Source organism: Ranitomeya imitator, chromosome 6, assembly GCF_032444005.1.
Source record: "Ranitomeya imitator isolate aRanImi1 chromosome 6, aRanImi1.pri, whole genome shotgun sequence".
Classification (NCBI taxonomy): domain Eukaryota; kingdom Metazoa; phylum Chordata; class Amphibia; order Anura; family Dendrobatidae; genus Ranitomeya; species Ranitomeya imitator.
Window position 1 is genome coordinate 503,775,254 of NC_091287.1, and position 27,270 is coordinate 503,802,523.

Here is a 27,270-nt window from a genome sequence, read left to right on the forward strand (position 1 = left end):
TCCCATTTCACCCGATCTGCAGGGACAGGGGGAGTGGTAGTTTAGCCCAGGGGGGGTGGCTTCACCCCCTCGTGGCTACGATCGCTCTGATTGGCTGTTGAAAGTGAAACTGCCAATCAGAGCGATTTGTAATATTTCACCCATTATAACGGGTGAAATATTACAATCCAGCCATGGCCGATGCTGAAATATCATCGGCCATGGCTGGAAATACTAGTGTGCCCCCACCCCACCCCTCCGATCGCCCCCCCACCCCCCCGATCTGGCCGGTACACTGCTCCGGCTCCCCTCCGCCCTGTGCTCCGCTCCCCCCCGTGCTCGTGTCCGCTCGCCCCGTGCTCCAATCACCCCCCCGTGCTCCAATCACCCCCCCTGCACTCCGATCCACCCCCCCCCGTGCTCCGTTCCACCCCCCCGTGCTCCGTTCCAGCCCCCCCGTGCTCCGTTCCACGCCCCCCGCGCTCCGTTCCACCCCTCCCGCGCTCCGATTCCCCCCCCCGTGCTCCGATCCCCCCCCCCGTGGTCCCCCCCCACCCTATCATACTTACCGATCCAGCCGGGGTCCCGTCCGTCTTCTCCCGGGCGCCGCCATCTTCCAAAATGGCGGGCGCATGCGCAGTGCGCCCGCCGAATCTGCCGGCCGGCAGATTCGTTCCAAAGTGCATTTTGATCACTGAGATATAATCTATCTCAGTGATCAAAATAAAAAAAATAATAAATGACCCCCCCCCTTTGTCACCCCCATAGGTAGGGACAATAAAAAAATAAAGAAATTTTTTTTTTCCCACTAATGTTAGAATAGGGTTAGGGTTAGGGGTAGGGTTAGGGTTAGGGGTAGGGTTAGGGGTAGGGTTAGGGTTAGGGGTAGGGGTAGGGTTAGGGTTAGGGGTAGGGTTAGGGTTAGGGTTAGGGGTAGGGCTAGGGTTAGGGCTAGGGTTAGGGTTAGGGTTAGGAATGTGCACACGTATTCTGGTCCTCTGCGGATTTTTCCGCTGCGGATTTGATAAATCCGCAGTGCTAAACCGCTGCGGATTTATGGCGGATTTACCGCGTTTTTTTCTGCGCATTTCACTGCGGTTTTACAATTGCGATTTTCTATTGGAGCAGTTGTAAAACCGCTGCGGAATCCGCACAAAGAAGTGACATGCTGCGGAATGTAAACCGCTGCGTTTCCGTGCAGTTTTTCCGCAGCATGTGTACAGCGATTTTTGTTTCCCGTAGGTTTACATTGAACTGTACACTCATGGGAAACTGCTGCGGATCCGCAGCGTTTTCCGCAGCGTGTGCACATACCTTTAGAATTAGGCTATGTGCACACGGTGCGGATTTGGCTGCGGATTCGCAGCAGTGTTCCATCAGGTTTACAGTACCATGTAAACATATGAAAAACCAAATCCGCTGTGCCCATGGTGCGGAAAATACCGCGCGGGAACGCTGCGTTGTATTTTCCGCAGCATGTCAATTCTTTGTGCGGATTCCGCAGCGTTTTACACCTGTTCCTCAATAGGAATCCGCAGGTGAAATCCGCACAAAAAACACTGGAAATCCGCGGAAAATCCGCAGGTAAAACGCAGTGCCTTTTACCCGCAGATTTTTCAAAAATGGTGCGGAAATATCTCACACGAATCCGCAACGTGGGCACATAGCCTTAGGGTTAGGGTTGGAATTAGGGTTGTGGTTAGGGTTAGGGGTGTGTTGGGGTTAGGGTTGTGGTTAGGGGTGTGTTGGGGTTAGGGTTGTGATTAGGGTTATGGCTACAGTTGGGATTAGGGTTAGGGGTGTGTTGGGGTTAGTGTTGGAGTTAGAATTGAGGGGTTACCACTGTTTAGGCACATCAGGGGTCTCCAAACGCAACATGGCGCCACCATTGATTCCAGCCAATCTCGTATTCAAAAAGTCAAATGGTGCTCCCTCACTTCCGAGCCCTGACGTGTGCCCAAACAGTGGTTTACCCCCACATATGGGGTACCAGCATACTCAGGACAAACTGCGCAACAATTACTGGGGTCCAATTTCTCCTGTTACCCTTGTGAAAATAAAAAAATGCTTGCTAAAACATAATTTTTGAGGAAAGAAAAATGATTTTTTATTTTCACGGCTCTGCGTTGTAAACGTCTGTGAAGCACTTGGAGGTTCAAAGTGCTCACCACATATCTAGATAAGTTCCTTGGGGGGTCTAGTTTCTAAAATGGGGTCACTTGTGGGGGGTTTCTACTGTTTAGGCACACCAGGGGCTCTGCAAACGCAACGTGACACCCGCAGACCATTCCATCAAAGTCTGCATTTCAAAAGTGACTACTTCCCTTCTGAGCCCCGACGTGTGCCCAAACAGTGGTTTACCCCCACATATGGGGTATCAGCGTACTCAGGAGAAACTGGACAACAACTTTTGGGGTCCAATTTCTCCTGTAACCCTTGGGAAAATAAAAAATTCTGGGCTAAATAATTATTTTTGAGGAAAGAAAACGTATTTATTATTTTCACGGCTCTGCATTATAAACTTCTATGAAGCACTTGGGGGTTCAAAGTGCTCATCACACATCTAGATAAGTTCCTTTCAGGGTCTAGTTTCCAAAATGGGGTCACTTGTGGGGGGTTTCTACTGTTTAGGCACATCAGGGGCTCTGCAAACGCAACGTGACGCCCGCAGAGCATTCCATCAAAGTCTGCATTTCAAAACGTCACTACTTCAATTCCAAGCCCCGGCATGTGCCCAAACAGTAGTTTACCCCCACATATGGGGTATCACCGTACTCAGGAGAAACTGGACAACAAATATTGGGGTCAAATTTCTCCTGTTACCCTTGGGAAAATTAAAAAATTCTGGGCTAAATAATTATTTTTGAGGAAAGAAAACGTATTTATTATTTTCACGGCTCTGCATTATAAACTTCTATGAAGCACTTGGGGGTTCAAAGTGCTCACCACACATCTAGATAAGTTCCTTTGGGGGTCTAGTTTCCAAAATGGGGTCACTTGTGGGGGGTTTCTACTGTTAAGCCACATCAGGGGCTCTGCAAACGCAACGTGACGCCCACAGAGCATTCCATCAAAGTCTGCATTTCAAAACGTCACTACTTCACTTCCGAGCCCCGGCATGTGCCCAAACAGTGATTTACCCCCACATATGGGGTATCAGCGTACTCAGGAGAAACTGGAAAACAACTTTTGGGGTCAAATTTCTCCTGTTACCCTTGGGAAAATAAAAAATTGCAGGCTAAAAGATCATTTTTGAGAAAATAATTTTTTTTTTTATTTTCATGGCTCTGCGTTATAAACTTCTGTGAAGCACTTGGGGGTTCAAAGTCCTCACCACACATCTAGATTAGTTCCTTTGGGGGTCTAGTTTCTAAAATGGTGTCATTTCTGGGGGATCTCCAATGTTTAGGCACACAGGGGCTCTCCAAACGTGACATGGTGTCCGCTAATGATTGGAGCTAATTTTCCATTTAAAAAGCCAAATGGCGTGCCATCCCTTCCGAGCCCTGCCGTGCGCCCAAACAGTGGTTTACCCCCACATATGGGGTATCATCGTACTCAGGACAAACTGGACAACAATATTTGGGGTCCAATTTCTCCTATTATCCTTGGCAAAATAGGAAATTCCAGGCTAAAAAATCATTTTTGAGGAAAGAAAAATTATTTTTTATTTTCATGGCTCTGCGTTATAAACTTCTGTGAAGCACCTGGGGGTTTAAAGTGCTCAATATGCATCTAGATAAGTTCCTTGGGGGGTCTAGTTTCCAAAATGGGGTCACTTGTGCGGGAGCTCCAATGTTTAGGCACACAGGGGCTCTCCAAACGCGACATGGTGTCCGCTAACAATTGGAGCTAATTTTCCATTCAAAAAGTCAAATGGCGCGCCTTCTCTTCCGAGCCCTGCCGAGTGCCCAAACAGTGGTTTACCCCCACATATGAGGTATCGGCGTACTCGGGAGAAATTGCCCAACAAATTTTATGATCCATTTTATCCTACTGCCCATGTGAAAATGAAAAAATTGAGGCGAAAAGAATTTTTTTGTGAAAAAAAATTACTTTTTCATTTTTACAGATCAATTTGTGAAGCACCTGAGGGTTTAAAGTGCTCACTAGGCATCTAAATTAGTTCCTTGGGGGGTCTAGTTTCCAAAATGGGGTCACTTGTGGGGGAGCGCCAATGTTTAGGCACACAGGAGCTATCCAAACGCGACATGGTGTCCGCTAACGATGGAAATAATTTTTCATTCAAAAAGTCAAATGGCGCTCCTTTCCTTCCGAGCCTTACCATGTGCCCAAACAGTGGTTTACCCCCACATGTGAGGTATTGGTGTACTCAGGAGAAATTGCCCAACACATTTTAGGATCCATTTTATCCTGTTGCCCATGTGAAAATGAAAAAATTGAGGCTAAAAGAATTTTTTTGTGAAAAAAAAGTACTTTTTCATTTTTACGGATCAATTTGTGAAGCAGCTGGGGGTTTAAAGTGCTCACTATGCATCTAGATAAGTTCCTTGGGGCGTCTAGTTTCCAAAATGGGGTCACTTGTGGGGGAGCTCCAATTTTTAGGCAAACGGGGGCTCTCCAAACGTGACATGGTGTCCGCTAAAGAGTGGAGCCAATTTTTGATTCAAAAAGTCAAATGGCGCTCCTTCCCTTCCAAGCCCTGCCGTGCGCCCAAACAGTGGTTTACCCCCACATATGAGGTATCAGCGTACTCAGGACAAATTGGACAACAACTTTCGTGGTTCAGTTTCTCCTTTTACCATTGGGAAAATAAAAAAATTGTTGCTAAAAGATAATTTTTGTGACTAAAAAGTTAAATGTTCATTTTTTCCTTCCATGTTGCTTCTGCTGCTGTGAAGCACCTGAAGGGTTAATAAACTTCTTGAATGTGGTTTTGAGTACCTTGAGGGGTGCAGTTTTTAGAATGGTGTCACTTTTGGGTATTTTCAGCCATATAGACCCCTCAAACTGACTTCAAATGTGAGGTGGTCCCTAAAAAAAATGGTTTTGTAAATTTCGTTGTAAAAATGACAAATCGCTGGTCGAATTTTAACCCTTATAACTTCCTAACAAAAAAAAATTTTGTTTCCAAAATTGTGCTGATGTAAAGTAAACATGTGGGAAATGTTATTTATTAACTATTTTGTGTCATATATCTCTCTGGTTTAACAGAATAAAAATTCAAAATGTGAAAATTGCGAAATTTTCAAAATTTTCGCCAAATTTCCGTGTTTATCACAAATAAATGCAGAATTTATTGACCTAAATTTACCACTAACATGAAGCCCAATATGTCACGAAAAAACAATCTCAGAACCGCTAGGATCCGTTGAAGCGTTCCTGAGTTATTACCTCATAAAGGGACACTGGTCAGAATTGCAAAAAACGGCAAGGTCTTTAAGGTCAAAATAGGCTGGGTCTTGAAGGGGTTAAATAAAATGTTCATATTTAGTACTTGGTTGAAAACCCTTTGTTGGCAATAACTGCCTGAAGTCTTGAACTCATGGACATCACCAGACGCAGTGTTTCCCCCTTTTTGATGCTCTGCCAGGCCTTCACTGCGGTGGTTTTCAGTTGCTATTTGTTTGTGGGCCTTTCTGTCTGAAGTTTAGTCTTTAACAAGTGAAATGCATGCTCACTTGGGTTGAGATCAGGTGACTGACTTGGCCATTCAAGAATATTCCACTTCTTTGCTTTAATAAACTCCTGGGTTGCTTTGGCTTTATGTTTTGGGTCATTGGTCGTCGTTTCATACTACAAATGGACAATCAGTTTTGCTGCACTTGGCTGGATCTGAGCACACAATATGTCTCTGAATACCTCAGAATTCATTCGGCTGCTTCTGTCCTGTGTCACATCATCAATAAACACTAGTAACCCAGTGCCACTGGCAGCCATGGATGCCCATGCCATCACACTGCCTCCGCCGTGTTTTACAGATGATGGGGCATGCTTTGGATCATGAGCTGTACCACGCCTTCGCCATACTTTCCTCTTTCCATCATTCTGGTAGAGGTTGATCTTGGTTTCATCTGTCCAAAGAATGTTCTTCCAGAACTGTGCTGGCTTTTTTAGATGTTTTTTAGCAAAGTCCAGTCTAGCCTTTTAATTCTTGATGCTTATGAGTGGCTTGCACCGTGCAGTGAACCCTCTGTATTCACTTTCATGCAGTCTTCTCTTTATGGTAGATTTGGATATTGATACGCCGACCTCCTGGAGAGTGTTGTCACTTGGTTGGCCATTGTGTAGGGGTTTCTCTTCACCATGGAGATTATTCTGCGATCATCCACCACTGTTATCTTCCGTGGGTGCCCAGGTCTTTTTGCATTGATGAGTTCACCGGTGCTTTCTTTCTTTCTCAGGATGTACCAAACTGTAGATTTTGCCACTCGTAATATTGTAGCAATTTCTCGGATGGGTTTTTTCTGTTTTCGCAGCTTAAGGATGGCTTGTTTCAACTGCATGGAGAGCTCCTCTGACTGCATGTTTACTTCACAGCAAAACCTTCCAAATGCAAGCACCACACCTCAAATCAACTCCAGGCCTTTTATCTGCTTAATTGAGAATGACATAACGAAAGGATTGCCCACACCTTTCCATGAAATAGCCATGGAGTCAATTGTCCAATTACTTTTGGTCCCTTTAAAAACAGGGTGGCACTTGTTAAGGAACTGAAACTCCTAAACTCTTCATCCAATTTTAATTTGGATACCCTCAAATGAAAGCTGAAAGTCTGAATTTCAACTGCACCTGAATTGTTTTGTTTAAAATTCATTGTGGTAATGTCTAGAACCAAAATTAGAAAAATGTTTTCTCTGTCCAAATATATATGGACCTAACTGTATATAAAAAAGGTGTATGCAACAGGTGCTAAAAAAATTAGAAAAATAAATCAATGCAAATTAACACACAAAATGTCTATGGGATTTTATCAAAAAATAAATTAATTAATTAATAACCCATAGTGCAATGTAATCAGGTTATATGGTCAAAACACCATATAAAAAGTGCAATAAAGCAAATAAACTGTGTGGAAGGTAACCACAAGTAACCAGGAAGCACCACAGTGCAAAAAATCAACACGGGAAGTGATGGAAGACAACAAGGATATAAGAGAGTACCTGTACCCTGACGAAGGATTTTATATCCGAAACGCGCGTCGGGGTGCGCTTTGGTTGGACCACATATTGCCATTAAAGGTACAGGTACTCTCTTATATCCTTGTTCTCTTCCATCACTTCCCGTGTTGATTTTTTGCACTGTGGTGCTTCCTGGTTACTTGTGGTTACCTTCCACACAGTTTATTTGCACTATTGCACTTTTTATATGGTGTTTTGACCATATGACCTGATTACATTGCACTATGGGTTATTAATTTATTTATTTATGTTTTGATAAAATCCCATAGACATTTTGTGTGTTAATTTGCATTGATTTATTTTTATCTCATTTTTTTAGCACCTGTTGCATACACGTTTTTTATATATATATATTTTTTATATATGTTTTTCATTCATTTTCTGAGAGTCCCGATATCCCCTCCTTTTGGCATATCCCATATCTACTTATATATTTTTTATCCTTGTGATTTTATTATTGTGATTGTACCCTTCCATATGTGCACATATATATATACAGTGGGGCAAAAAAGTATTTAGTCAGTCAGCAATAGTGCAAGTTCCACCACTTAAAAAGATGAGAGGCGTCTGTAATTTACATCATAGGTAGACCTCAACTATGGGAGACAAACTGAGAAAAAAAAATCCAGAAAATCACATTGTCTGTTTTTTTAACATTTTATTTGCATATTATGGTGGAAAATAAGTATTTGGTCAGAAACAAAATTTCATCTCAATACTTTGTAATATATCCTTTGTTGGCAATGACAGAGGTCAAACGTTTTCTGTAAGTCTTCACAAGGTTGCCACACACTGTTGTTGGTATGTTGGCCCATTCCTCCATGCAGATCTCCTCTAGAGCAGTGATGTTTTTGGCTTTTCGCTTGGCAATACGGACTTTCAACTCCCTCCAAAGGTTTTCTATAGGGTTGAGATCTGGAGACTGGCTAAGCCACTCCAGGACCTTGAAATGCTTCTTACGAAGCCACTCCTTCGTTGCCCTGGCGGTGTGCTTTGGATCATTGTCATGTTGAAAGACCCAGCCACGTTTCATCTTCAATGCCCTTGCTGATGGAAGGAGGTTTGCACTCAAAATCTCACGATACATGGCCCCATTCATTCTTTCATGTACCCGGATCAGTCGTCCTGGCCCCTTTGCAGAGAAACAGCCCCAAAGCATGATGTTTCCACCACCATGCTTTACAGTAGGTATGGTGTTTGATGGATGCAACTCAGTATTCTTTTTCCTCCAAACACGACAAGTTGTGTTTCTACCAAACAGTTCCAGTTTGGTTTCATCAGACCATAGGACATTCTCCCAAAACTCCTCTGGATTAATCCAAATGCTCTCTAGCAAACTTCAGATGGGCCCGGAGATGTACTGACTTAAGCAGTGGGACACGTCTGTCACTGCAGGATCTGAGTCCATGGTGGCGTAGTGTGTTACTTATGGTAGGCCTTGTTACATTGGTCCCAGCTCTCTGCAGTTCATTCACTAGGTCCCCCCGCGTGGTTCTGGGATTTTTGCTCACCGTTCTTGTGATCATTCTGACCCCACGGGGTGGGATTTTGCGTGGAGCCCCAGATCGAGGGAGATTATCAGTGGTCTTGTATGTCTTCCATTTTCTAATTATTGCTCCCACTGTTGATTTCTTCACTCCAAGCTGGTTGGCTATTGCAGATTCAGTCTTCCCAGCCTGGTGCAAAGCTACAATTTTGTTTCTGGTGTCCTTTGACAGCTCTTTGGTCTTCACCATAGTGGAGTTTGGAGTCAGACTGTTTGAGGGTGTGCACAGGTGTCTTTTTATACTGATAACAAGTTTAAACAGGTGCCATTACTACAGGTAATGAGTGGAGGAAAGAGGAGACTCTTAAAGAAGAAGTTACAGGTCCGTGAGAGCCAGAAATCTTGATTGTTTGTTTCTGACCAAATACTTATTTTCCACCATAATATGCAAAAAAAATGATAAAAAAAACAGACAATGTGATTTTCTGGATTTTTTTTTTCTCAGTTTGTCTCCCATAGTTGAGGTCTACCTATGATGTAAATTACAGACGCCTCTCATCTTTTTAAGTGGTGGAACTTGCACTATTGCTGACTGACTAAATACTTTTTTGCCCCACTGTATATGTTATTACCATTACTTAATAAAGATATATGATTATTATTGATATACCCTTGCCACGTCTCTTATTTTGGAATTGGGTTCCTGACTCTGGTGGTTGATGCTTCACTTAAATTTCCTAAGAAGACATAGGGGGCAACAGTGGGAGAGGGGCATCTCTAGGGTCCCGGAAGACCTCCAGGCCTTCCCGTCATACGGGTGCGTCCTAGCCAAAACATACTGGGGGACGAGAAACTAGCAACATCTGGAACTTAAAGAGAGAGAGAGAGCTGTAGAGAACGACGAACGAGAACAGCAGTTGTGAGGACTATTCCGAATGCTCAGAAGGGTAGGACTACAACACATAGGCGCTAGTGGTAGGCAACGATTTCCATCTGCGAAGGAAACTCTGGAAGTGCCCATCGGACCGGCCGGTCTCTGATAGCCCTGTTAAACGTGCTCTGGATTGAGGATCCTGAAGTCTGCAGTAAAGAGGTAAAGAGACTGCAACCCTGTGTCCTCGTTATTGACTGCACCTCACACCATCACCATCCACCTTACTGGGAAGCCCTGGGGACATACTTCACCTGTGGGAAGGTATACCATCCAGCTGCCATTCCATCACCCCAGTGGACCCCACAGCAGCGTCGGTCACCCTGACCGAACACCACAGGTGGCGTCACAAACCCCTGACAGACTGCACCACCTTTATTGGACGCCCCTTAGCAGGGTCGCGGACCGGGTCTAGCCACCGTGACAGCCTCAGAACCGAACCAGAGAGGCCCGGTACCGAGAACTCATGGCCCTGTGTCTGGGGGCGTTCCAGAAACTTGTGGACAATTTAAATCTACCTTTTTTGGGGGGGAGAATGCAGCAAAAAACAGGCCCAGTGTATTACACTACACAATGTAAGTGGCAGAACGTGGCTGCCAGATATACGACCAACAGAACTGACGTATAGCAACTTGTTGGCAATTTAAATCTCCCTTTTTTGGGGGGGAAAGACTGCAGCAAAAAACAGGCCCAGTGTATTACACTGCACAATGTCAGTGGCAGAACATTGCTGGCAGATATATCAAAAAATACAAGGGCTGTAGTACAATTTCAATCTCCCTACAATGATCAAAGGACAAGTATGGCAGCAATAAAAAGGACTGCTGCACACAAAAGTGTGGACAAAGAAACAAGAGAACTGTGCAGAAAGGAGCAACAGGATTTTTGCTTTCAAAAAAGCAGTTGGTTTGCACAGCGGCGTACTAACAGGAATGCAGCTATCAGGGAGCCTCAGAATGCAGCCTAATAAGCTACAGAGCTGATGCACACAAAAAAAACTCCACTGTCCCTGCAAAGAAATGGTGGTGTTGGACAGTGGAAATTGCTACAGCACAAGCAGTTTTGGGGTTAATCTTCCCTCCCTAACTATATCCCTTCTTCTGATGAAGCTGCAGCAACCTCTCCCTATGCTAAGATCGGCAGAAGTAAGATGGCGGTCGGCGTGCACGCCCCTTTATAGCCCCTCTGACGCCGCAGAAAGCAAGCCAATCACTGCCATGCTCTACTCTAAGATGGTGGGGACCGAGACCTATGTCATAACGCTGCCCACACTCTGCGTGCTCCTTCATTGGCTGAGAAATGGCGCTTAAAGCGTCATACGAAACGCAACTTTGGCGCGCAGATCGCCGACCTCATGGCCGATCCCACAGTGGGATCGGGCTGGGTTTCACGGAACCCGACTTTGCCAAAAGTCGGCGATTTTTGAAATTGTCCGATCCGTTTCGCTCAACCCTAGTGATCAGTTCACAACTTTTATTGCCCATGACTCTACTGACATAAGTATAAGATTAAAGTACAGGATGATGTAAAATTAAGACTAAAAAAAAATCCGGCCCCCTCCACCCCTTAATAGCCGGCCAAGTCACACCTTATTCCCCATAGCCCATGACAGTACTGTCATGAACATGAGGAATAAAAATGACCGCTAATTGTAAAAATTTGTCATAGGTATTACAGAAAAAATAAAATCCGGCCTCCTCATATACCCCTAATAGCCGGCCAACACTCACCTAGTTATTTTCTCTTAGCCCAAGACAGCACCATAATCTGCTGTTATTGTGGACTAGAGGAACTGGTCACCACTCACCAGTTACAAATGCCTAAGGCACAGTGCAGGTGTTTTACACTTCCCCTTAGCACCAGTGTGTCTGCTGGCTCCTACATCTTGCTTGGTCCATCGATGTTCTTCTTCCCATCCAGGGTATTTCTCAAGATCAAATTATTCAGTCAGTGCCCATCTTGCGATCTTGATACTTGATGTTCTTCTTAAGTCTCAGAGATGATCTTAACATTCGTCTGTGGGTCTTCTTCCAGTGAATCAAGAGAACAGCTTGATCCAATGATAATTGAGCTGGTGTCTCATGCGTTTTCTAGCTTTCAAATGAAAACCCTCTAAATGCAGCCTGTTTTTTTGGTGTTATGGATGACTCTCAGGCCTCTGTTGCATCCATTTCTTCCAGCTGGAATAGCAATGTGGTGGGGGCATCCGAAGGGCTTCCAGAGAGAAGCAGTCAATATGCTGGAAAAAGTGATGACCTCTGATGTTTCCATTGACTCCTAAGCACTTGGCAGGATGTTTACGCAGAGCTAAAAAGGATAAATATACAAAAGTTTTGGATTCAACTAATAAAAGATGAAAACAGTGGACACGTTTCCTGGACTTGTGTAGTATTGCAATGGTTCTTATACCTGTAAAATACTGACCTTCTGAATGATATTCTTCATGCCTGAGTGCATCTTGCCAAATATTTCATTTAAGATGATACCAAACACATACCAGTCCACTCCGGCGCCATACTCCTCCAGAGCAGGCATCTGCCAAAATAGAGAAAAAGTTACCAAAGAGATCAAAGATTTCTAAATGTTTTATGTCAGTAGAAAAATGGCCTGTACACTCAGAACAACCACAAAAGCCTCATGTCAAAGCAAAATCAAAAACACATCAGTCACACAGTAGGAGAATTGTCATCTGCTACCTGCTGATAACTGAGGCCAGTACATAATATTCGGAGTATAATCCCCCTCACCCCAGCCTCATTATACAGAGCAGTTTCCATCTTACCTGGTTCTCTGGGATGGAGATGTTCTCAGCTGATGTCCTGGACCTCCGTAATGCACCATTCCCATTTATAATGGGTTTGGCATAGATGAGACGTCTCCTACATTGGACAACCCAGTCTCTGCTGTTCCTGACCCTCTTCTGGGTTGCCGCTCTTTGTAGGTTCGGTGTCTCCAGACTGTCAGATCTGGAGATTGTGAGATGTCTCGGTGTTTCTTGGAGAACCTCTTCCATCTCTAACTCTGTGCTGATATTTCTCCGCTTATTGAGGATGGCATCTTTGTTCCTCCTCCGTATTTCAGGGACCAGAGCTCCGATTTTTTTCAAGGATATAAGAATGGCCCTCTGAAGATCAGCGGAGGCTGCAGAGTGAGACTCCATGAGGTTCTCCATATTCCTTTTCTTTGTAAGGATCTCATATCTTTTAGTCTTTCTCATTTTTTTCCAGATTTTGACGTTTGGACGCCATTTCTGAGGCGTCAGTGTCCATGTCCGGTAGTATAGTGTCTTTTCACCCTAAAGCGAACAATGGTACCTGCTCTTCATTGATTCCTCTCCTCTCTCTCAGAACCCGATCTCTTTGGGCTCTTCTTCTCTCTTTATCCATTTTGTAAACAATTTTTGCTTCGTTTGTCACAAAAAAAACAAAAGGGGCTACCACACCCTTGGGAGACTGTAAGGCAGTGATTCCCTTAGGCTGTAACACTGGAATATACATAGAATGTGGTGATGTCATGAATCACATCACTTGTGACATCGGTCTTATTATGATGTCACCATGGCTGAGATGATAGAGATAGATAAATAGATAGATGATAGATAGATAATAGATAGATATAGATAGATGATAGATAAATAGATAATAGATAGATGATAGATAGATAATATATAGATAATAGATATATAGATAGATAGATAATATATAGATAATAGATAGATAGATAGATAGATAGATAGATAGATAGATAGACTCCAGTACAAAACCCTTACCATGACGTACAAAGCCATCCACAACCTGTCTCCTCCATACATCTGTGGCCTCGTCTCCCGGTACTTACCTACACGCAACCTCCGATCCTCACAAGACCTCTTCTCTACTCCCCTCTTATCTCTTCTTCCCACAATCGTATACAAGACTTCTCTCACGTATCACCCCTACTCTGGAACCCTCTACCACAACACATCAGACTCTCGCCTACCATCGAAACCTTCAAAAAGAACCTGAAGACTCACCTCTTCCGACAAGCCTATAACATGCAGTAACCACCGATCGACCAAATCGCTGCATGACCAGCTCTATCCTCACCTACTGTATCCTCACCCATCCCTTGTAGATTGTGAGCCCTCGCGGGCAGGGTCCTCTCTCCTCCTGTACCAGTTATGACTTGTATTGTTTAAGATTATTCTACTTGTTTTTATTATGTATACCCCTCCTCACATGTAAAGCTCCATGGAATAAATGGCGCTATAACAATAAATAATTAATAATAATAATAATAATAATAACCTGCTCACCTCAGGAGCCATGTAGTCTTCAGTCCCAGCATATTGGGTGGCTGTATGGTTTCCAAACATGTTCTCAAGAGCGGGAACAAAATCTGTGATTTTAATATGGCCCGTTTCAGCCACTAGGACGTTTTTGGCTATGGAGACCTTAATAGACATTGTACTAAATATAATTACCTGTATACGATGAACTTAGAATGGAGGAACTAGATGCCACACACAATTATATTATGTATGTTATTCTCCGTGACATGGATGCAGTTTACTTGGATGTCACAGATGCACATAATAATGAGCTTATATCACAGAATATATTACATCGGATGGATACATACACCATCAGTCCTTGTGTGCACATTCCTATCATTACCCGCTCTTCTGACTACAATAAATATTTCTTTTCATATGGATTTTTGCCCACTTACAGATCTCACACATACCCTGAAGTCTTCTCAGTCGAGGTATTTCTCAACATCAAATTCTTCAGCCCATGCCCATCTCACAGATCCATTCTGCGATCTTCATACTTGATGTTCTTCTTTAGTCCAGATGGTATTCAAGTCCTTCTGTGGGTCTTCTTCAAGTGCGCTAAAAGGACAGCTTGCTTCTATAACAATTGAGCTGGTGTCTCATGGGTTTTCCAACTGACAAATGAAAAACCTCTAAATGCTGCCTGTTTCTTTGGTGGTATGGATGACTTTCTGGCTTCTGCTGCCTTCATTTTCTCCAGCTGGAATATTTCAGGAGGACAATGAGGTCTAGTTGGCTAGAAGCAAACAACAGAATATAATTGTTTGATGATGATGCCTTATTATCAGAGTATTATATTAAATAAAAGGTTCCTCTAGAAAAGAGTAAACTGTCCATTTACTTACTACAGGGGTGTGTGGTGGGGACATCCGAAAGGCTTCCACAGAGATGCTGCCAATAGGCTGAAAAAAGTCATGACCTCTGATGTTTCTGGTGTCTCCTAAGCATTTGGCAGCATGTTAACGGAAAAGCTAAAACGGAGAGATATGCACAAGATTTAGGGTGCAACCAGTGCAGTATAGCATTCATTCTTATACTGGTAACATACTGACCTTCTGAATGATGTTTTTCACTCCAGAGTGTGATTCATGAAATAGTGCATGATGATATTCACACTCACCGGTAATTATTTAGTTTAAGATGATACCAAACACATACCAGTCTACTTTGGCGCCATACTCATCCAGAGCAAGCATCTGCCATACGGAAGAGAAGACTTACTAAAGAGATCAATGAATTCTACATGGTTTATGTCAATAGAGAAATTGCCTGTTCACATAGAGAAAGCATAAGATCCCCATGCTGAAGCAGAATCTGGAGCACATCAGTCATACAGCAGGAGAATTGTCATCTGCTCACCTCAGAAGCCATATAGTCTTCAGTCCCAGTATATTGGGTAGCTTTGTGGTCTTCAAACATATTCTCAAGCGCAAGACCGAAATCCATGATTTTGATGTGATCTGTTTCAGCCACCAAGATGTTTTTGGGCTTCAGATCTCTAAAATATGAGAAGAAACATTGTATGATAAATCAGTGTCCATCATGTAATATGTTATCTGTAAAGATTCTGTAACAGTGTTATAGATTTAATATTTGGGAACTTCTTTGCTACAAGCTCTAATTATTATGCATTGTGGAGTAAGACTGATTGTGTATCATATATTTACGTCACTATGAAGCCACTATATGTGTGTACGATGCCCTTAGAATGGAGGAACTGGATGCCACACACGAGTTCAGCAGCATAGAATCTGGGACAAAAGAAAATTCTGAAATGTATCAAGTGGAGGAGAGGAACGGAGACTCTTAGATTCTTACTACTCACATACTATAACCAAATACTTACTTTTTATTAAAGGAGTTTTAAGTTTAGGCTTTTTGTATAAAACTTTACCTTGCACTGGGAATGTCAAGCCACCCCGTCATCTCTAGGAAGTCAAAGACGTCCCCGCAGCTCATGTATTCCAGCCCAAGTAGAAAATTCATCTGTTACATATGAAAAACAAGGAGAGACAATACTCTGGTACCAAATCATCATCATATATACACAGTTGTGTATTTCCTCCAGCTATGGTCCCGGACATGAGGACATTAGATAATGAGAAAGTTGTCACTTCTGCACCTTTGTCTGGAATGCAAAGTCTGCGTGGATCTTGAAGGGGCTCCCTGTCGCCAGCTGTAAGACCCAGCATTCCGCCATCACATATTCTTCATTGAAAGAAGTAATGTGCAGCGATCTCTTGCTGATGATCTTAACAGCATCCTTCTGATGGCTAGAAGCATCCTCGGCCAGCACCACCTTCCTGTATCTTCCCCTCCCAAGCATGTGATGGAATACCAATCTCTTTCTGATATTACGTGATTGCGCTTCTAGAGCAGGTTGGCCGAACACCGCTGTCTTCTGTCAAGGAAAGTAATAGAAAACAGGAGAAGACATAAAACATTTCTTCTCTCTGTTCACAATGACTAGATATAAACTCACAATACTGCTCTGCAGGGCTGATGATTTCTCCTGTAGTACTTAACATACAATGTTTAAGGATATCAGTTGTCTACAGTATAGAACAAGCTGACACATTATGGAAGCCTGTACGCTGCACTATGGCACATTATATTATGTATGTTATTTTCTGTGACATGGATGCATTTTACTTGGATGTCACAGGTGCACATAATAATGAGCTTATATCACAGAATATATTACATCAGATACATACCTACACCACCAATCCTTGCGTGCATATTCCCATCACTATCTGGTCTTCTGCCTACAATAAACATTTCTTTTCATATGGATTTTTGCCCACTTACAGATCCCAAGCAAGACCTGAAGTCTTCTCAGTCGGGGTATATCTCAACATCAAATACTTCCAGGGCCGCCATCAGGGCATGACAGCCGTGACTGGCGTATGGGGCCCGGTGAGCAGAGGGGGCCCGCATCGGGCCCCGTCTCATCTGGTCACCGGGCCCCCCCTGCAGGCGCTGCGGCAGCGGCACACTATTGACGTGCGGGCCCGCGCCCGCACGTCAATAGTTAACAGCCGCCAGCCAGTCTGAGGCTGGCGGCTGAATAGGGCCGCAGTGCGCGCTCGCCGGCGTCTGACGTCATTGTCAGCCGCCGGGCCCGGCGGCGAGTGCGTCTGTGTGGAGCCTGGAGAGGGAGCTTCACCCGGCGCTGGAGCTTGGCCAGGTAAGAAGTTGTGTTTTTTTTTTTCTTTGAGAGCTGCTGCGATCCAGGGGGGCCCGGGGGGCAGGATGATGGACACACAGGGGCAGAAATGCTGGACACACAGGGGCAGAATGGTGGACACAGTGGGGCAGAATGCTGGACACACAGGGGCAGAAATGCCGGACACACAGGGGCAGAAATGCCGGACACAGTGGGGCAGAAATGCCGGACACAGTGGGGCAGAATGGTGGACACACAGGGGCAGAAATGCTGGACACAGTGGGGCAGAAATGCTGGACACAGTGGGGCAGAATGGTGGACACAGTGGGGCAGAATGGTGGACACAGTGGGGCAGAAATGCTGGACACAGTGGGGCAGAAATGCTGGACACAGTGGGGCAGAATGCTGGACACACAGGGGCAGAAATGCTGGACACAGTGGGGCAGAATGGTGGAAACAGTGGGGCAGAATGCTGGACACAGTGGGACAGAATGGTGGACACACAGGGGCAGAATGGTGGACACACAGGGGCAGAATGGTGGACACAGTGGGGCAGAATGCTGGACACAGTGACACAGGGGCAGAAATGCTGGACACAGTGGGGCAGAAATGCTGGACACAGTGGGGCAGAAATGCTGGACACAGTGGGGCAGAAATGCTGGACACAGTGGGGCAGAAATGCTGGACACAGTGGGGCAGAAATGCTGGACACAGTGGGGCAGAAATGCTGGACACAGTGGGGCAGAAATGCTGGACACAGTGGGGCAGAAATGCTGGACACAGTGGGGCAGAAATGCTGGACACAGTGGGGCAGAAATGCTGGACACAGTGGGGCAGAATGTTGGACACAGTGACAGGGGCAGAATGCTGGACACACTGACAGGGGCAGAATGCTGAACACAGTGACAGGGGCAGAATGCTGGACACACTGACAGGGGCAGAATGCTGGACACAGTGACAGGGGCAGAATGCTGGACACAGTGACAGGTGCAGAATGCTGGACACAGGGGCAGACTGTGAGACCCAGGGGCAGAATGGAGATACGGGGCATGATTGGAGACACGGGGCAGGATGAAAGACATGGGGGCATGACTGGAGACAGATGGGGCAGAATGGAGACATAGGGGGCATGATTGGAGACAAGTGTCAGGATTGCAGACATGGGGGCATGGTTGGAGACATAGGGGGCAGAATGGAGACATGGGGCATGATTGGAGACACTGGGGGCAGAATTGGAGACAGATCGTGCAGGATCATGGGGCAGGATGGATATGATGGAGACAGATGGGGCAGGATGGAGAGATCACATGGGGCGATCATATGGGGCAGGATAAGGAGATCATATGGGGCAGAATGGATACTCATGAGGGCAGGATGGGAGAATATCTGGCTGACGCCAGGAATGAGACACACGGGGCCAGGCTGGGTGATATTATTAATACCATAGGGGCTAATTTAGGGATATTATTACTGCAGTGATGTATTTATTTTATTTTTTGAGTATACTGTTTTAAATGGGGGGCGGTCCTGTTACTGTATAGAGTGATACTATGTCGCCTTCTTCATGTGGTGTAATGTAGAAGTTGTGAAAAATTAAGTAATGTGTTCTGCAAGCGGAGCTCGAGATAACTGTGTTATTTCCTGCAGAGAGAAGTCCTGGCTGGATGAAATGATGGTGGTCTGTGCTGGATGAAAGATGAAGGACTTCACCTAGAGACGTCACTGGTGAGTCAGTGTGTTACCTATACACTGACACTATACACTGTATACAGAGCTCCTGTGTATAATTTCACTAGTGATCACTATATTATCTGTACACAGACACTGCATACTAAGTACAGATCTCCTGTGTATAATGGCACTTATGGTGATAGTATGGTGCTTTTTTAAAAATTACTGATCAGAATTGTAGTATTCAGTCACTATGTGGTGGTAATATGTGGTCTGGACATGGTGTTGTGGTATTTGTTCCTTGTATGTGATATTATTCGATCACTGTGGTGGTAATATGTGGTCTGGTCATGGTGTTGTGGTATTTGTTCCTTGTATGTGATATTATTCGATCACTGTGGTGGTAATATGTCATCTGGTCATGGTGTTGTGGTATTTGTTCCTTCTATGTGATATTATTGGGCATTTTAAAAATTGAAAAATAAATAAAAATATACCTAAATTGTATTGCATATTTTAACAAATATTTAATAGGTTACAGCAGAGTAGGGCCCGGCCAAAAGTGTCTACCATGTTATGGTGGCGGCTTAAAAAATCTTTTGGCCAAAACAAAAGCTGCCTGCTATATGTGTGATCTGGTGATGGGAACTGTTAATGTGTGATTGGTGAGAAGTGGAGTTTTTCCAAGAGAGAGCGGTGGGACTGTGGACAGTTCGAGGGGTGGAGCCTGGAGGCGGGGCTGGGGTGGAGCCTGGGCGGAGTCTCAAGGGGGCCCCGAAAATTTTGCCAGTATGGGGCCCCGAAATTTCTAGTGGCAGCCCTGAATACTTCAGCCCAAGCCCATCTCACCGATCCATTCTGCGATCTTCATACTTGATGTTCTTCTTTAGTCCAGATGGTCTTCAAGTCCTTCTGTGGGTCTTCTTCAAGTGAGTTAAGAGGACAGCTTGCTCCGAAAACATTTGAGCTGTTGTCTCATAGGTTTTCCAACTGACAAATGAAAAACCTCTAAATGCTGCCTGTTTCTTTGGTGGTATGGATGACTTTCTGGCTTCTGCTGCCTTCATTTTCTCCAGCTGGAATATTTCAGGAGGCAATGAGTTCTACAAAAGTGTCTACCATGTTATGGTGGCGGCTTAAAAAATCTTTTGGCCAAAACAAAAGCTGCCTGCTATATGTGTGATCTGGTGATGGGAACTGTTAATGTGTGATTGGTGAGAAGTGGAGTTTTTCCAAGAGAGAGCGGTGGGACTGTGGACAGTTCGAGGGGTGGAGCAAGAAAACAAAAGAATATAATTGTGTGATGATGATGCCTTATCTTCAGAGTTTTACATTCAATAAAAAGTTCCTCTAGAAAAGAGTAAACTGTCCATTTACTTACTATAGGGATGTGTGGTGGGCATCCAAAGGGGTTCCAGAGAGACCCAGTAAACATGCTGGAAAAAGTGATGGCCTCTAATGTTTCAGATGTCTCCTAAGCATTTGGCAGGATGTTTACAGAGGAGCTTAAAAGGAGAAATATGCAAAAGATTGAGGGTGCAACCAGTGGTGTATAGTATTAATTTTTATACTGGTAACATACTGACCTTCTGAATGATGTTCTTCACACCAGAGTGTGATTTATGAAATAGTGTATGATGGTATTCACACTCACCGGTAATCATTTTGTGTAAGATGATACCAAACGCATACCAGTTCACTCCGGTGCTATACTCATCCAGAGCAAGCATCTGCCCTATGGATGAGAAAACTTACTAAAGAGATTAATGAATTCTACATGTTTTATGTCAATAGTATAATGGCCTGTACACAAAGAGAGAGCATAAGATCTTCCTGCTGGAGCAGAATCAAGAACACATCAGTAGGAGAATTGTCATCTGCTCAGTTCAGGAGCCATGGAGTCTTCAATCCCAGTATATTGGGTGGCTGTGAGTTCTCAAAACATGTTCTCAAGAGCGAGACCGAAATCCGTGATTTTGATGTGATCTGTTTCAGCCACAAAGGGATGTTTTCGGGTTTGAGATATCAAAAATATAAGAAACATTGGATGATAAGTCAACGTCTATCATGTAATAAGTTATCTGTAAAGATTCTATAACAGTGTTATAGATTTAATATTTGGGAACTTCTTTGCTACAAGCTCTAATTATTATGCATTGTGGAGTGGGACTGACTGTATATCATATATTTATATCACTATGGAGCCACTATATGTAATTACTTGTGTACAATGCCCTTAGAATGGAGGAACTGGATGCCAAACACGAGCTCAGCGGCATAGAATCTGGCAGAAAAGAAAATGACCGAATATAACAAGCAGAGGAGAGGAACAGAGACTCTTAGATTCCTACTACCCACATACTATAACCAAACATTTGTTTTTTATTATAAGAGTGTTAAGTTCAGCATACCTCCCAACCGTGGGTGCGGTTTGGGCGTGGACATGGGTGTGACTAGTTGTGAAATGGGTGTGGTCAGGGCGTGGGCTAAAATATGTCCCTCTTTCCCTTCTTCAAAAGTTGGGAGGGAAGAGTTCAGGCTTTTTGTATAAAACTTTACCTTGCACTGGGAATGTCAAGCCACCCCATCATCTCTAAGAAGTCAAAAGTTCCCGCAGCTCATTTATTCCAGCCCAAGCGGCAAATGCATCTGTTAAATACGAAAAACAAGGAGAGAAAAGATTTGGTTACCAAATCATGATCATATATACACAGTTGTGAGTTTTCTCCAGCTATCGTCCTGGATATGAGGACATTAGATAATGAGAAAGGTGTCTCTTCTGTACCTTGGTCTGGAATGCAAAGTCTGCGTGGACCTGGAAGGGACTCACAGTTGCCAGCTGTAAGACCCGACGTTCCACGATCACATATTCCTCATTGCCTGAAGAAATGAGCAGTGATTTCTTGCTGATGATCTTAACAGCATCCTTCGTTGACCAGCACCACATTCCCCTATCCTCAAGGTCAAATTCTTCAGCCTGTGTCCATCTCAAGGATCTATTCTGCGATCTTCATACTTGATGGTCTTCAAGTCCTTCTGTGGGTCTTCTTCAAGTGAAATAAGAGGACAGCATGCTCTGAAACACATGTGTTTCAGCCAGCAAGATGTTTTCAGGCTTGAGATATCAAAAATATAAGAATAAACATTGTATGATAAGTCAGTGTCCATCATGTAGTAACTTAGCTGTAAAGATTCTATTACAGTGTTATAGATTTCATATTTGGGAACTTCTTTGTTACAAGCTCTAATTATGATGCACTGTGGAGTGGGACTGACTTTATATCATATATTTATATCACTATGGAGCCACTGTATGTAATTACCGGTGTACGATGCCCTTAGAATGGAGGAACTGGATGCCAAACACGAGCTCAGCGGCATAGAATCTCACACAAAAGAAAATGACGGAATGTAACAAGTGGAGGAGAGGAACGGAGACTCTTAGATTCCTACTACCTATATACCTATATGCTATGACCAAATATTTACTTTATATAAACCCCTTTACCCCCCGGGCCTTTTTCTGTTTTTGCGTTTTTGTTTTTTGCTCCCCTTTTTCCCAGAGCCATAATTTATTAATTTTTGGGTCAAAATGGCCATTTGAGGGCTTGTTTGTTTGCAGGACAAGTTGTACTTTTGAATGACACCGTTGATTTTAACATCATGTACTGGAAAATGTGAAAAAAAATTCATGTGTGGCGAAATTGCAAAAAAAGTGCAATTCCACAGTTGTTTTTTTTTTATCATTAGTGGTCAGCTCTACAATGGTCATGGTCATCTCTACAGTGGTCTGTTCATTAGTGGTCAGCTCTCCAGTGGTCAGATCTCTATTGGTCAACTCTACAGTGGTCAGATCTCCAGTGGTCAGCTCCCCAGTAGTCAGCTTGGTTTTTGTCATTTAAAAAAATCATTCCTACAGTAGATGCATCATTTTAACCCCCTTCATGACATATGACATACAGTTACATGATATATCGTAAGCCTGACTTTGTTGCGGCTTCGCAAGCCAAGCTTGCACCTTTCCCAGCTGATGATGGTTGAATTATTCGGCCTCTAATAGCCGTGGGAGGCGCAAAACTCCAACCGTGGCTGTTAAAATGTTAAATGCCACTGTCAGTCTCTGACAGCGGCATTTAAGATGTGCCAGCAGGGAGGCATTACACGCGCCCCTCGGTGCGCCCATGACGCAACTAGAAATTAAAAATACACATATTTGGAATCTTTGCTTTAGCAAAAGTCCAATCTATCTAGATATAAAATAAATCCGAAAAGTAAACAGCGTAACGAGAAAAATTATAAAAGCGCCAGAATTAAGTTTTTTGGCAGCGGCAACATTGCAATAAAAGCTGTATTGCATCTACTTCATGATGGTATCAGTAAAAGTGACTGCTCAGGATACAAATAATAAGCCCTCATCCAGACCCATAACTCGAAAAATAAAAACGTGGCAAAATAGAATTTTTTTTTTACAAATTTCGGAATATTTTTCACCATTAAAATAAAAACATAAACTATACATGTTTGGTAAATATCATACAAGGATTCAGGAAGCTTGTGCCAAGTAAAATAAAATAATTTTTATTGCATTCAAATGTTAAAAACTTTACATTAAAATACTGCTCAGAGGAGATATAAAAACAAAATAAACTGCATGCTTAGAAAACAAACCAATGCCTAAAAGATCAGTATCAAGGTCTAGGCAAGTATCCAAAACCTATTAAGTGGAGGAATGGTATAATTCTAAGTCTCCATCACTCATTTTATAAATATTCAAGCATCAGCTGGAATAAAGAAGAACGTATAAAAATCAATAAGTACCAATGTACAGTTGGAAATATATATGGATTAGTTCCAAAAAGTTCTTCACCAAACTTCCATTGACATGTGAGAGTTCTGGATCACAGTCAAACACTATATATGTGTGCATAAAGAACACTCTAGTAATGAAAGGATCTGTTAATCTAAGTTTTCACATAATAAATGGCAATAAATAAACAAACTTAGCTTATTAGGAACCATATACACTACCGTTCAAAAGTTTAGGGTCACCACGACAACTCCACCTGATGCCGCCCTTCTGGCCATGTCGGATGCATACCCTACCTTAAAAATTATACTCTCCACTTGCTTGTCTTACTGATTTTGAACCGGACATTGCCCCACCAATAGTTTCTGGGTCACACTAGGTGACCCCGTGCCGGGCAGGTTTTCATATCTTACTGAGCGCTACATAACATCATTTTGCATTTTAATTTGAGCACTCTGTTTAAGCTTTTTCAATATTACTCTAATCTACATTATAAGCTACTGTATACATGTAAGAACGTTATTCCAGGTTGTATTTTAATTCGAGCACACTGTTTAAGCCTACTCTAATCTAATCTAATCTAAGGTTTAAAAACACCCAATAAAATTATTGGAAAAAAGTTTAGGGTCAAAGAGATTTTGTGTTTTCCATGAAAACTCATACTTTTATTAATCAAATGAGTTGCCAAATGAATTGAAAATCTAGTCCAGACATTGGCAAGGTTTGAAAAAAAGATTTGTATTTGAAATAATAATTTTCTCTTTCAAACTTTGCTTTCGTCGAACAATGCTCCCTTTGCAGCAATTACAGCATTGCAGACCTTTGGCGTTCTAGCAGTTAATTTGCTGAGGTAATCTGGAGAAATTTCACACCATGCGTCCAGAAGCCTCTCCCACAAGTTGGTTCGGCTTGATGGGCACTTTTTGCACCATACGGTCAAGCTGCTCCCACAACAGCTCAATGAGGTTGAGATCTGGTGACTGCGCTGGCCGCTCCATTACAGATTCATTACCAGCTGTCTGCTTCTTCCCTAAATAATTCTTGCATAATTTGGAGGTGTGCTTTGGGTCATTGTCCTGTTGTAGGATGAAATTGGCTCCAATCAAGCGCTGTCCACAGGGTATGGCATGGCGTTGCAAAATGGAGTGATAGCCTTCTTTATTCAATATCCCTTTTACCTTGTATAAATCTCCCACTTTACCAGCACCAAAGCAACCCCAGACTATCACATTACCTCCACCATGCTTGAGCGTTGGCGTCAGGCACTCTTCCAGCATCTTTTCAGTTGTTCTGCGTCTCACAAATGTTCTTCTGTGTGATCCAAGCACCTCAAACTTGGATTTGTCTGTCCATAACACTTTTTTCCAATCTTCCTCTGTCCAATATCTGTGTTCTTTTGCCTATATTAATCTTTTCCTTTTATTAGCCAGTCTCAGATATGGCTTTTTCTTTGCCACTCTGCCCTGAAGGCCAGCATCCCGGAGTCGCCTCTTCACTGTAGATGTTGACACTGGCGTTTTGCGTGTACTATTTAATGAAGCTGCCAGTTGAGGACCTGTGAGCCGTCGATTTCTTAAACTACAGACTCTAATGTACTTGTCTTGTTGCTCAGTTGTGCAGCGGGGCCTCCCACTTCCCTTTCTACTCTGGTTAGAGCCTGTTTGTGCTCTCCTCTGAAGGCAGTAGTACACAGCGTTGTAGGAAATCTTCAGTTTCTTGTCAATTTCTCTCATGGAATAGCCTTAATTTCTAAGAACAAGAATAGACTGTCGAGTTTCACATTAAAGTTCTTTTTTTCTGGCCATTTTGAGAGTTTAATGGAACCAACAAATGTAATGCTCTAGATTCTCAACTAGCTCAAAGGAAGGTCAGGTTTATAGGTTCTATAATCAGCCAAATTGTTTTCAGCTGTGCTAACATACTTGCACAAAGGTTTTCAGGGGTATTCTAACCATCCATTAGCCTTCTTACACAGTTAGCAAACACAAAGTACCATAAGAACACTGGAGTGATGGTTGTTGGAAATGGGCCTCCATACACCTATGAAGATATTGCATTACAAACCAGACGTTTGCAGCTGAAATAGTCATTTACCACATTACCAATGTATAGAGTATATTTCTGAATCATTTAATGTTAGCTTCATTGGAAAAAACTGCTTTTCTTTCCGGGCGCCGGCAGCTTCTTCCTGTAGTGAGCTGTCACATGGTACAGCTCATTACAGTAATGAATATGCGGCTCCACCCCTATGGGAGTGAAGTCGGGTCCATATTCATTACTGTAACGAGCGGTACCATGTGACCGCTCAACACAGGAAGAAGCTGCCGGTGCCCGGAGAACCAGGGACGTGCAGGGACCGTGCCAGGAGCAGGTGAGTATGATTAGACAGCTGCTGCTCCCCCTCCCCTGCCACCCCTGGGAATGACTCTATAAGCCGAGAGGGGCAATTTCAGCCTAAAAAAAGGGCTGAAATTCTCGGCTTATACTCGAGTATATACGGTATTTACAAGCTGATGCCTAAAAACATAATATAATGAATAATGTGATGTGTTAATGAATATTAAGATTATATTATATTATTATTAAAAAGATTATTATTATTAAAGATATTTATATACCTATCTTATTATTTATTTATGATACCTGTGCATTTCTAACATATATAAAAAGGATAAAATTTGTTTATAAAAATAATATCACCTTGGTGGACATTTACATATAAACCCTCAATATCCAACAGAGTCAATTTACACAAACACCTCATATACTTATTTTTAAATAGCTACTTCATTTTCATAAGGAAATAAACCCTGATTTAAAATAAAAATGAAAATAAAAATAAAAAATAAAAATTCTAAACCATAAATTGACCATATGTACAAAAAAAGGGGGGGACGCATGCACATGTAAGCACATAGGTACATACACATGTACGTACACACACCATCATATACACACATATTTTCCATGCTTGTAAACATATGTATATATATTTATACACAAGAAGATGTATCCTGGAGCCACTTGAAAGATCTCCCATCCTCATTATCACCACGATTAAAGAGCGGATTAATCACTGAATACGTGGAGTCAAGATAACAGGAACTATTGCCTAGACCGTGAAACTGATCTCTTAGGCATTGGTTTGTTTTCTGAGCAGGCAGTTTATTTTTGTATTTATATCTCCTCTGAGCTGTATTTTAGTTTCAAAAAGTTTTATTGAAATTTCAACATTCAACAATTATAAAACGTAGTTTAAATGTGAGTATGCTCCCTCGCAGGGGAGTCTATTAACGAGAAATAAAAGAACACATACCTATCATGCATGTAAGGGGGGACACTACAAAGACAACACAAGGAATAAACATGGAGGGTAAGGGGGTCTGCATTTACATTTTAATTTGTAACAAACTTTGTCCCCACAGATCGAATCACTATGGGGACAGACGTAGAGTCCGACTCAGGAGTAAATTAGGCTGCAAGTCCATCCATGGGCTCCATATCTTAAAAAACTGATCCCACATATCATTTCTAGTAGCCTCAATGCGTTCATAAAACATGATGTTAGTCATCCTTTCCTTGACCATTCGTAGCGACAATGTGGGAGACCTCCATTTCGAAGCAATGTGTATTTTAGTAGCCATAAAAAGAAAGGTAACCAACTTAAATAGGTTTTTAGGAAGAGTCGGGTGTCTCGCCCCAAGCAGAAAAACAGAGGCATCCAAATTGGTTTTTCTCCCAGCCAATTGGTCTACTAGCAGATTTATCTG